This window comes from Uranotaenia lowii, chromosome 2 (assembly GCF_029784155.1).
Source record: "Uranotaenia lowii strain MFRU-FL chromosome 2, ASM2978415v1, whole genome shotgun sequence".
NCBI lineage: Eukaryota > Metazoa > Arthropoda > Insecta > Diptera > Culicidae > Uranotaenia > Uranotaenia lowii.
Genome location: NC_073692.1, coordinates 57164769 through 57178654, shown reverse-complemented (window position 1 = coordinate 57178654; position 13886 = coordinate 57164769).

The following is a 13886-nucleotide window of genomic DNA, read 5'->3' as shown; positions in this document are numbered from 1 at the left end:
GTCCGATAAAATCAGCGATAGGTGTGAATTCGAAGACAAAGCTAATTCAACTGCTTTTTCTAGAGCTAAGAGTTCTGCAGTAAATATGGAGCACCATCCCGGAATTCTACATTTAAAAGACTCTTGTTGGCAATACACAGCATATCCCACAAATTGATTCGACTTTGATCCATCAGTATATAAAAAATTCCATCCTTGATATTTGCTAGTAGATTTTCTAAACTCATGTTGTAGCATGATCCGATTGGTTTTTGAGTGATTGGAATGCATTGAAAAATCTATTTTTATTTTGGGTCCAGTCCAAGGGGGATATTTGTGAAACTGTCGTAGTTGGACTTCATTTAGGTCTATTTCAACTTTTTGAGCAAGCATTTGTACATTTACATGGAAACATTTTTTTGATCTTATAGGTTTTCGACTTCTTTGAAGAGTTTGTTCTTTAAATTGTGGGACAGATGAGCTACGTATAGCATATGATAAGGCTGCGATATTTCTCCTGTAGTTCAAAGGGATCATACCAGATTCAACCATAAGGCTTATTACTGGACTGGTACGAAAGGCGCCTGTGGCCAATCGAATGCCAGTATTATAAATTGTCCCAAGTTGTTTTAATAGAGTGTCTCTTGCCGTACAGTATATTATGGAACCATATTCTATTTTTGATAAAACAAGAGTTTTCAGTAAAATCAAAAGGGTTTTTCGATCAGAGCCCCAGTTGGTGTTCGCTAAAGTTCTGATTAACTTAATAGAGGAATTAGCTTTTGCTTTGAGATTTCGTATATGGGAGTTCCATGTTAATTTTTTGTCGAAGAGCATACCAAGGAATCTATGAGACTCGACAAACTCAATTGGTTGATTATTGAAGTATAGCGTTGGATCAGCACAACCATTTTTACGGCAGAAGTGGATGGCTTTTGTTTTTGAAACAGAAAACTTGAAACCTACTTTCTCGCTCCATACACTCATTCGATTCAAAAGGTTTTGGAGTGTCTGCTCAATGTTTCTCATAGATTTATCTTGGACAAAGGCTGCTATATCATCAGCAAACTGTAGGAGTAATACCTGGTCTTCAGAGCACTCTTGTAAGCTATTTATTGCAATAAGGAATAAAGTCACGCTGAGAACGGATCCCTGAGGAACCCCGTTTTCGAGGTTGTATGAACAAGAATAGGTATTTCCAAGACTCACTTTAAACGTTCTGTGACTAAGGAAGTTGTTAATAAAGGCTAGCTTGTGTCCACGAACTCCTAAATTTGCTAAGGTTTTGATTATGTTATGTCTCCACGTCATGTCATATGCCTTTGCAATATCAAAGAATATGCAGACGGAATGGCCTTCATTAACAAATGCGTTTTGAATAGCTGATTCTAGGGTTGCGAGGTTGTCGAGTGTGCTTCTATGCTTCCGAAAACCAGACTGATTAGTTGCAAAAAAATTTTGTGTTTCTAAAAACCAAATCAGACGTCTATTCACGATTTTTTCCAGAACTTTGCATAGACAAGATGTGAGCGATATGGGACGATGATTAGCTGGATTGAGTGGATTTTTATTTGCTTTTCGGATAGGAATTACTATTGATTCTCTCCAATCATTTGGAAAGCTGTGTCTCTCCCAAAGTTCGTTATAAATACTTAGAAGGTTATAAAGAGCATCTAGAGGTAGGTGTTTGATCATATCATACTGAATTTCATCAGGTCCAGGAGAAGAACCTTTGCAATTTTTAAGAGCGTATTTTAGTTCATCAATAGTGAATGATTGGTTTAGATCATTATTGTTGATTGAATCATAATCAAATTCATTTTCGGTTTCTTCTTGATTTTTTAAATTTCTGAACGTTTCGCTATAGTTTTGTGTGCTGGATGAGAATGAAAAATGCTTTGCCATCTCATCAGCTATACCTTGCGTATCAGTTATTAAGGAATCATTAATTTTTAGAGACGTTATAAATTGAGGCGAAAATTTTCCTGAGATCTTCTGTACTTTTCTCCAAACTTCCTTAGGGGACGTTCGAAAGGAAATTGATGGTACAAACTCTTGCCAGCTTTGCTTTTGGGCAACCCGAATTAATCTGCGTGCTCTGGCCTTTGCCAGCTTGTATGATAGTTCGTTTTCTTGTGTAACAACTCTATTAAATGTTTTTAAAGCTTTCCTTCGCTGTTTGATTGCTTTCGCAATTGATGAATTCCACCATGGTGGTTTGAACTTCGTTAGGGTAGAAGAGCTTTTGGGGATAGAATCATTTGCTGCAGAGATAATAGCTGTGGTGAAAGACTTAACTTTGTCTAAAACGTCAGTAGAGGGATCAGGGGTTGATGGAATCTCTATGGTGTTTTGAAATAACATCCAATCTGCAGCAGATGTTATCCATCGAGGTCGCCTAGAGATATTCAAACAGCGGTTGAGAGGAGAAATCAAAATGGGAAAATGGTCACTTGAACATAAATCTGGGTAAGCTTTCCAGCTAAAATGAGAAGAGATACACGGTGAACCAAACGCGAGGTCGATTGCAGAGTATGAGTTATGTGCTGCAGAAAAGTGAGTGAACGATCCATCATTTAACAAATTTAAATCTAATTCATCAAAGAGCTCCTCAAAAAGTTTTCCCCGAGCGTCGTCTCTGTAACAACCCCAAAATTTGCTGTGAGCATTTGCATCTGTGGTTACGAGGAAAGGTCTAGGGAGTTGTGATAATAGGTTTCGAATTTCAGCTTTTGTCACTGTATTATCCGGAGGGAGATAAAGATTGCAAATTGTTAATTCTAGTGGGTAAAATATTCTGGCAGCTACTGCTTGTAGCTCAGTGTTCACGTCAATCTGAATTGAGTGAAAGTTTTCTTTGATCAACAATGCTACTCCCCCGGATGATCGATGGTGGATATCGTCGACAGAGTAATAAATTTTAAAATGTTTCATTGTTGGTGTTTTAGAATGGTTGAAGTGCGTTTCTTGAATGCTAAGAACGAATGGGTCAAGTTCTTGAATCAGTTTTTTCAGTTCATTAATTTTGCTATAAAAACCGTTCGTATTCCATTGCAAAATGCAAGCCACGATATGTAAAAATTGTAGTATCTTAGTGTTGCGCTGATTCGTCGAAAATTGTATCTGATCAAAAATATTCATTCTTGGATATCTTTATCGCTAATTTGGTCCAAAAGTATGGAATTCTGTATAGCCTGTGATAAGAATCTTAAACTAGATGTGCCATCAAATTGCTTACCTGTGTCCGGTGTATGATCGTTTTCAATATTTTCTGCGTCTGGTGAATAACTACCGAATGAACGGAGGTGTCTTGGTTCATTGGTTGTGTTTCCTGAGTTGTCGTCTCTCGGGGGGCTGATGGTGGTACTAGATGGTAGTGCTGGTGGTGCTGGATAAGATGGTGGTGCTGAAGTAGATGGTGGTGCTGGGGTAGATGGTGGTGCTGGGGTACATGGTGGTGCTGGAGTAGATGATGTTTCGGATGAATGCTTAAGTGACGTCGTATGTTGGACTGGTTCATTTCTTCTCTCTGGTACTGTCGGTTCATTTCCATTTTGGCGCGTTGCTTCTGCAAACGATCGTTGCAGTCGAGGAACAAAAACAGCTGGTGCTTGGAGACGACGTCTTCGTCGTGCCTCTCTCATACTCACTCGATCGGTTGCCCGAATTCTCTGGATCTCGAATTCATCCTGGAAAACTGGGCATTGGCGACTAAAGGAGGTGTGGGTTCCCTGGCAGTTTACACACTTCGGCTCTTGAAAACACTTTTCTCCATGGAAAAGGTTACCGCATGTTCCGCAAAGCCGGTTTCCCTTACAACGGTCTTTCTTGTGCCCGAATCTCAAGCAACATGTGCACTTCATCGGCGATGGTATATACTGTCGCACTTGGCAGTTGTAGAATCCTACATTGATAGACTGTGGAAGAACAGACCGGTTGAATGTCAAAATAAGAACATTTGTTTCTTCGAGATTTCCATCTTTGTTTTTCCGTTTTATTCTATCGATAGCAGTAACTCCTTCACTCCTTAGTTCTTCCAATATTTCGTCATCCTTCACGAATTTGAAGTCGAAGCAGCTTATTGTTCCTTTTGTGCAGTTGAGGGTTTCATGTTCTTTGATTGCGATGTTGATGGTACCTCCAAGTTGGTTTTGTTTAATCAGTTTTTTGGCTTGGGAACCATCGACCGTTTTCAAGAGCAATTTTCCTTCTTGCTTATCGTCACATTGGGCGAAATTGCATCCATGGCTTTTTTAATAAAGAATGGGGACACGTTTTGCATTGTCTCGTTGGGATCTGTCCTTGAGAGAACCAAAAACCTTGGACCATTGTTGTAGTTGTTATCTGTTCGAGCCATCTTGATGAAATCTACTTCTTTTTGCTGCTCACGATTCGCCTGCCGCTTTTTTGGTTTGTTGTTTTCCTTCGTTGTGGTTAATTCCGGGAAGTTAAGGGCATTATAGCGTGAGCCAAATGCCCATGACGACTCCCCCTCGTCAGGGTCGTCGCCCATAGCCCTTCTCACTCTCGCACTTAACACGACTTTTCACTGCGCTTTTTTTGTACGAAGAGACGGAACAAAATAATAAAGCCCGCTTCAACAAAAGAGATCTCGAATTTTGTGTCCGCTTATACAAAACGTGTCTGCATGGGACGAGAGCTAAATCCGAACTCGAAAACTGTTTACTACGTTTGAAAGACTTTAAATTGTAGTAGAATTCAACTAGAATCGGTTTGATACCAACAAATCTCTCAGAAGATCGATTTTTTGTTTAATTTAAAAAGGTGCAAATGTCAAATCGAGACAGGGGTGTCATTCGCTCACACAATGAGCTCAATGTGCATTTTTTCCATAGCACATTGAGAGAGCAAAACCGAGCACTGACTGAGCTAGCTGTCCATCAATGTGCCACATCGAAGCAAATCACTGTGCTACGCAACGATAGCCCTCAGCACATTGAGCTGCACAATGTGTACCAGTATACCACCATAACGCTGAATTCAACAAACGAAAGCGAATTCTTTCCCAATAAACAAGCAACAGCAACAAAAAAGCCGAAATTTGGGCGGGCTCGGCCTGCCGGCTGCCGAACACCGTTGCCACAAAAAAAAATCTGTATCATAAATGAGTCTGATCTTCGTCCATACGTGTACAATTTAACAGAATTATAAACAGATTTTCGTGACATCGCTGCTCGGCAGCCGGCATGCCGAACCGAATTTCTTTTGTGTTGTTGCTGTTGCTTGTTTATGAGTTATTTTCTTCCTTGCAAGCAGGCGGTGTGTCTTCGTGCCGGACTGGATGAACGATGATCGTTTTTGTTTTCTACTGATGAGAAGAAAAAATAAAACGAAGAAGCGTGCTTGGCAAATTTCTAAAGCCAGAGTTCACATTGAGCAGCACATTGAGCAGAGTGGATCAGCTCATTGCGTTTTTCAGCATTGCGAGAAACCTCTCAAAAAATCCGGTTATCGGCGCGCAGTAAGAGAGCGAGCAGTAGATATTCTATCGCCGTGCGCGCAGTTCTAGAAAGCTTGCGCTGCGTTCACATTGTGCTTTTAGAACACATTGTGCTGTTTTGAGGAGTATAACACCCCTGAATCGAGATACTGAAAAAACGCGATAGTGCGTTGTTTTTTCATAAATAATGATATTCCTCTATCCTAACATATCTATAGCGAATGGTTCTGAAAATCGGTTGTCTTTCATAAAAAGCAAAAATTTCAAGTGATTTTGAATTTACATTTAAAATAGGTTATATTTTTTTCAAACGCGTTTTTTCTCGATTCGCCACATATGGAGATACAGTACCGTTCATAATTGTAAAGAAATTGGAAGCACGCACACCGTCACTTTGACTTTGAACTTACACAACTTTAATTCTGATAATATTTTTTGATTAAATTTTCTGCGTTAGATAGATCAACTATTACACTATTATATCCCAAAATTTGAGCTTTCTGGAGTTTGTGTGGCCTGAGATACAGTAATTCTACGAAAATCGGACTTTTTGAACTTTTACCAATCAAACTGCAATATCTCAGAAACTACGGTGAATTTTTCATTAAAATTTTGCAGAGAGATAACTGAAATATAAAGCTAGCACGTCTGAAGTTTTTGATAAGTTCTATCGATGGGATCAAAAGTTACGCGAAGTACAATATTTCAGGCATGAATCTAGAATGCTCTCATGAATCGTCCAAAATTCTATAGAAATCGCATTTCCAGGTTCATGCCTGAGATATTTTACCTCGCGTAATTTTTAATCCCATCGATAGAACTTATCAAAAACTTCAGACGTGCCTGCTTTATACATCAGCAATCACTCTGCAAAATTTCAATAAAAAAATCACCGTTTCTGAGATATTGCAGTTTGAATGGTAAAAGTCCAAAAAGCCCGATTTTCGTAGAATTACTGTATCTCAGGCCACACAAACTGCAGAGAGCTCAAATTTTGTGATATAACAGTGTGATAGTTGATCTATCTCTCGCAGAAAATTTAATTAAAAAACATCATCAGAGTAAAAAGTTATGGAAGTTCAAAGTCAATGTGACAGTGTGCGTGCTTCCAATTTCTATACAATAATGAACGATACTGTAGATCCTTTTTATGTGTTGGTACAGAAATGATCATTGTAGTCACACGATTTGTCATTTCTGGGATGAATAAACCGAGGAATTTGTAAATCCCTTGAAAATATTGAGGTACATACATTAGCTGGGAGGGATCGTTCATTTCCTATTACGTAATATTTATACTTTTTCCAAATGGAGCAAACACTGCAATGCTTAAAAATGACTTATTTAGATGAACCTGTACTTGATGTGACCTAGGCAAATTTTTTATATATATATTTTTTAAAAGGCTAAACTGAAAGAAGTCAGACTTCGCTATCTCACGCCATCTTGAAATCAAGAAGATGACGGTCGCATGAAATATTAATGAGATTTCGACCATTTACAGCAATTTAAAGATCAACGTAAGTCACCATCTTGGGTGACGTCAGATAGCGAAATTCAGCTTCAACTCATGGTAACATTCCACCGGACATTTACAACCAATCCCTTTTTTATTTCATTTAAAAAGTCTGTCCTCATTTACTGTACTACAGATTAACAAATCAGAAACAAGGAACTCATCTTACACATGTAATTGGTTGTCTTGCGACAGAAACTTATATTATATTTAGCTATTTACATATATGGCTCTCATAAAACCATTATTAAACTAATAAGACAATTATTTGACCAGAGTAAAGCTATTAAACATTGAATTGCCTAACGCCATGTTAATTGTATAGATCGAATTGAAAGGCATTGCTTTGATGCAGTAGAATTATTCAACCAAGCTCACAACTCATATTAGAGACTTCATCGAAAATTATAAATTTAGTTTTGTTTACATTTCTAGAACAGGGCCACATAGCTAGATTTAAACATTATTAGAGTTCTGGTGATGTATCGAATGCGCTATAGCCTTTTATGAAGATTAATGCTTTTGCTCCAACGAAGATGTGCTGATAGTTTTCCCATCAACATGATTAACGTGAGGTGTTCCTTTAGGTATAGCCCTGTGAGTGTGGCAGGCAAGTAATCTTGACCCTAAAGCTCCAAAAGCTGTAAATCAGATTTTTACTGTAAAAATGATTAATTTTGCGTAATTCGTCTTGCTTCAAACCTACTGAAGCTGTGAACCCATCTGGATCGGAGTTCTGAATCGTGCACGGCATCAGTACGTCACGGAGAATCTAGTCCTTCCAGAGACAAAGGTTTGATTTTCTTACGTAAAATTTTTGTTTGACTGTTGAAAGATTGGTGATAGTCGAGTGGCTTAGTTGAGAAAATCTTGGCGTTGGCGAAGAAAACACTGCGAATAGTTTTAATGAAGAGTAATGTCAAAGTCATGTTCCACTTACTGGTAAAATGTATGGAAGTCTACAGAAGATATTTTGAGCTATTTTGGTTTATTTCGGTTCAACCTGATAAACAAGATTCCAAAGAATGTTAATTTTATTTGGTTTATTCCAATTGATAGTGTATAAAAAAATTCTAGGTTTTTGATGTATTTATAAAAAAGTACGGGAACTTTACTGTCCTCCTGTAGGTATATACTTTCAGTTATTTCTATGCAATTTTTTCAGTTAAAAATACCCATTGAATTATTTTTTTTTTTTTAATTAAGCAGGGAAAAGCCCCCGGGAGTTGGCCTCTCTTGCAGCACCATTCTCCCGAAGGCATAAAACCTCCTCACATTTATTGATCATGTTTGATATCTTTTCAAAACTACCATTATTTACAATCTTTAGAATTCACACTTTCTTTTCAACACTATTTCATTAAATTAGCGGTTCTGCAGTTGCGGCATGTGGTTGGCGGTTTTGTGGTGTGGTGGGCGGCTGTGGTGGGCGGCGGTGGCTAGCAGAGAGGGGATATAAAGAAAAGTCGTATTGTGGCGATTAGTGGCAGGTTAGATAATTTTGGGTGAGGAAATTGATTTTTCCAAGGCCCCCAGTGAGATTACTCTCTGTTAAGGGGGTCTTAACGAACTAGTTAGCTGCTTAGTTCACAATTCAGTTGTTTTTTCTCACATCATGCTAGGTAGTTTGCTAGGTTGGTTTTGAGGTATGTTTTAACTGAACGTTTGAAGCTGGCTTTGTTGGTTGTGATTTTCAGATTTCCTGGAAGAGCATTGTACTTCATCTTGCTGAAGTATTCAGGGGACTTTTTCATTTTCTCTGTATTTACTCTTCTGAGCATCAGGTTTCCTCTCGACCTCGTAGGAAATCTGTGATTCTGCTGCTGAATTTGTTGATTGTGGTGGAAGACTGGGTTGTGTAGCTGGTGGTGTACTTGAGTAACGCTTTGGAGTTCCCTTAGTGCAGCTATTGGTAATACAGATAGTGGAGCTTCGTGGAAAAGATTGTAGGTGGAGAAAAGTCTGGGCCGTTTATAAACAGCTTTTAGGCATCGGTTCTGCATTGTTTGGAGCGGTTTAATATCCTTCTTCCTAGCTGCGCCTCAGATCGAGACCATGTACTGCAGCTTGGATTGCACAAATGCATGATACAGGCACGCTAGTTGTTTGGTCGGTACAAACCTCGAAAGCTTCCACATTATACTGTGAATAGCACTTAGATCTCTTCTAAGATAATCTATGTGTGCGTCCCATCTTAGACGTTCATCGAAGTTCAGACCCAGGTATCTAAAAGTTTTAACCTGCTCTATGATAGTCGTATCAACTAGTAGCTGACCATAGTTGCTAGGAAGCCGATGGTTTGCACTAAAGATTACATACTTGGTCTTATCCAGGTTCAGTGAAAGAAGGTTTTTGTCAAAATATGATTTCAGTTCTATTAAATCATTTGACATCTGGGAAATAATAGTCCCGACGTCATTATGTTCGTATGACAACGATGTATCGTCCGCAAACAGCCTGGGTTTACCTTGTAATTGTAGCTTGTGCAAATCATTCACATATAAGACGAAGAGGAGAGGCCCTAGGTTGCTACCCTGTGGGACTCCAACAGGCAGGTCTCCAAGGTCACTAGAAACCTGATTTATCTGGACGTACTGCTTTCTGTTGGCTAGGTAGCTGGCAAGAAGAAGGTTCGCATTACCCCTGATTCCATGGGCAACCAATTTTTGAAGAAGTATCTTGTGGTCAATCGTGTCGAAAGCTTTTTTTAGGTCTAAGAATAACACTCCCATAAACTTTCGATTATCAAGAGCACTGTGTATGGCATCTACCAGTTCAATTGCTGCTGTTTGAGTACTGGATCCTTCGCGAAAACCGTACTGATAGCTGTATAGCAGGTTATGGTGCTTCAGGAATTGCGAGATACGATCTGCAATTAACTGCTCCAGGATCTTACTGAACACCGATAGTATGGAGATTGGGCGATAATTGCAGCAATCCGTCCTTTTTCCCGCTTTATAGATGGGTAGAACTCTAGCTATTTTGAGGAACTCGGGGAATTCACCATTCTGCACGCAGTTGTTAAAAACATCTTTTATCAGGGAGGCTAATATGACATGGTTGGCTTTGATAAATTGTACTGGGATCCCATCTGGACCCGGACTTTTCGAAGCATCTAGCTTGTTTATTTTGATGATAACTTCTTGGTCTGTTGCTGGTGTAAGGTATATACTGTCACCGTTTTCGATATCTCTTCGTGCACTTCCTCGAACATTTCTGGGAATTGTGGCTGCTAGCTGAGTTCCGATATTACAAAAATAATGATTGAATGCGTTGGCAACTGTATTTTCATCATCCGTAACTGCTCCGTTCAGTTCTATTTTGATCCTTTCGCTTTGAGATTCGTTTGCTCCAATCAACTTGTTTAATTTTTTCCACATTTCTTTCTGGGTGGATTTCTGAAACAGTTTTTGGTAATAGTTTTTTTTTGCCTCAGTCTTAGCACTGTTGAGTTTTTTCGACACTTGTATCAAAAGATCCTTATAGTCACTGTTGGTAGGATACTTCTTGTAACGCGCAAGTGCCTTTTCTTTGATTCGCATTAACTTCCACACATCCAGCGACATCCACGGGCAATGTCCCTTAATTTTAACTTTGACAGATACTGTTTTTGAAAATCTAGCTTTCAGTTGACTATATAATAAGCATAGTTTCTCTAATTTTTCTGTAGGACTGCTAGCGTGTATGTTTTCAAACTCAACTCTGAAAGCCTCATTGATCTGCTCATGTTGCACGATAACTTTTTCAAGCTTTCGGTACGCTATTGGTTTCTTTAAACTGATTGTAGTCAGCACCAAACTATGGTCGCTTATGTCGATGAGAGCTGTTTCATTCAGAGTTTGTTCAACTATCGAATCTGAACAAACAACGTGGTCAAGTATGTTGCAACTTGCTGGACGGGTTATATATGTGTTGGATACACGACAACTATAACATCTCAACAGATCTAGGTACTGGCTGACTACGGGGCAACTTGTCTTATTTATCGGGATGTTAACATCACCTAGCATCAAAAACTGAGAGTTAGATTTCAGAGATGCAAGCACGGCATCAAGCTTTCCTAAAAACAACTGTGGATTTTGTGAAGGCGGTCGGTAAACTGAATGGACTTCGATTGGTGAGCAGCCTGGTTCCAGACGCAGATGAATATAATGGAACCCATCATCGTGTAAATTTTCGATCTCTGATACTTTAAGCGAATCTTTTACGAGAACTGCTAGTCCACCACTACTCGAATCGGGTCGACAGGAAATGAAACTGCGGTATCCATCTACGTTAACCAAGTATTATTTTTCCTCCCTCAACCATGTCTCCCCTAGAACTAACACATCAATCGATACAGGGAATTGCTCTAGAAAAATCTTGATGAAGTCCTGTTTGCTCGGATCATTAAGGCCTCTTACATTCAGCTGGAGAAATCTTAGAAAGTTATGACTGTTTTTCTTTCGATTATTTTCACGCAGAGAATCTAATGAGTCGTGAAATATATTTTTATTTTTATTATTCATTTTTTCTTAAAATATTGGTATCCACATAAACGAAATACAAATTAGTTTCTACATGCTTTCTGCTCCAGTATAAACACGTTTCGGCGAAGGCATCTCTGGTAGTGTAACGTTGGATGTTTCTAGGTCGACAGAGTGATTCAAGGAACGCTTTTGGGTGGACTTGACCAGCATGCGAAGGTCATTTCGATTACCAATTTGCTCAATCTTTGCTCCTTCGTGTCGTTTGAACAGGATTTTACCGTCTCGTCCTGGCCAAATGAATTTAATGCCGAGCTCATTCTGCATGTTCTTGGTTTCGGATAGCAGCTCTTTCCCAAAGTTGGTTAACTCATCTCTTATTGTTACTTTGCTTGTCGAACCCGCAAAAACATTATCGATCTGCGCTGCCTGCAAAATTCCATGTTCTCGCTTTTTTTGGAACAAAAACTCCTTGGCTGTAGTGCGTCCAAATGTAACAAGAAGCGGTGCATGCCTGGACGACGAATTTTTGCTCACCAATCTCCTTGCTTCGGTGACGTCATCATCTTCGAGTGGACAACCTACTGCTACAGCTATTTTTTTAACGGTTTCCACGGCATTCTCCTGGGTGCTCATCGGTACTCCAAGCACGATCGCATTTTTCTCCAGTCCAGACCTATTAGCTTTATCCAATTCCATTTCCAGTCGATCCACTTTATTTGACAGGTCACAGTGTTTTTGTTGCCAGACACTGACTGTGTTTTTCAGTTTTTCGTTGTCGGATTGAATTTCCCTGATTGCTTTTCCAATTGATTTGAAATTCCCTCTTAGTTCCTCAAATTTGTTAGAGAGAAATTCCTGGGACTCTTCTATGTGTCTGTTGGTTTCAACCAAGCTATCAACAACTGAGCGGGTTTTCAACAATTCTTCGCGAACTTCGCTACGGACAGACGATTGATCTTCTTTAATTGCTCGAACATATTCTGTTAGCTTCCTGATGTCTTCACTGACGGAATCAGCACGGTTTACTGCCTGAGATACACGAGTAAACATATCAATGCACTCAGGCGAGCAGAAAAATGGATTCTTCTTCGTTTTTGCAATACTATTGCCAAAAATTTTCTTGCACCGGAAGTGTACCACTCTGTGGCAATGCACGCACTCGACCACTTTTGTTGAATCCTGCACCAAACTCTCGCAAAGGAAACAGAAAATATTTTTTTCATCTTCCATTCTTTAATATTCACGCTCTATGCGAAAACTTTTGGACGGTGGTGTAAAATCAAAACACTCGAGTGTGTCAGATACCGGGAACGATCGCGGAGAGAAGCAGTGAGGAGTGATAGACTGATGACAGCAGATGGTTGTTGGTGATATAATAATAGGCGGAAAAAGAAATGTGTTTCGGGTATACTGCACCAAAATCCGGCTACGACATCCAGTGGACAATCCTTCCTAGGTGCTCCGGGTGGACGATGGGCCTCAGATCCTTACAACCACGATGCGAACAATCAAATTAACTTCAAGTAAGTTTTTCAACCGTAAAAAGGCTTTTACTAGCAGAGCAATGATGGATCAAAACAACCTGTTGGAACGTGAGACGTGAAGTCCGGTGAGGTATTTTCTACAGCATTTGCAAAGTGCTGCAATTTGACGTGACTTCGTGACGTGACCAACGTGGCGTGTCAACGTTAACGTGATTTAATCAAGAAAATTTCATCAAAAACTACATTTATATTTCATAAACTCCCAATCTTGCATCAGACTCATTGCCTGCGAGTGAATCGCGCTAGCTGTAAGCTTTCAGTCGGTAGTAAACTTTTGAAGAAATTGTTTCTAAAGTTTACAAATGGCCAGACCTGGATTTGTTTTAATAGTACTATTAGTTTGGTCTTCTCAAGTAGTTTGTCTTCAGAACTCCGATTTATCAAGATTCTTGACTGAAGCAATAAATTATTTCTCGCTCCATGAAACGGGCTTTTTTCAGTGCGTATTTTTTGACATGCACACTGAACATGCTTTTGATAATTCGGTTGGGGAAGTTCTCAACTCACCGCAGCTTCAAGATATCGCTAGAACCGTCATCGATGGCAGCTTCCAGGCGGATGAGCTCAACATGTGGCACAGCCCTAATTTGGTGATCATTTACGCTGGAAACATTGTCTCGCATTCAGATGATTTGCAAAAATGGTTCGACCAGGTGTACCAGTATTGGGACCATTCCACTAGACTAGTGATTGTTTTTCCGGAGCCGGAAAATGTCCTCGAAGCCATGCGTGAGTTTATAAAAGCATGTCGCTTCACGAAAGTTGTATTCTTGTGTGCCATCGAGAAGTGTGTCTTGCGGTTAGATATAGAAGGTCAAATTGAGTTCCATCAGGAACAATTTCCGGCACCGGAAGCGCTTTTCGAAGATTGTTTAAGGAACTTTAAGAATCTTCCTTTCCGTTATACTATGCTTAGC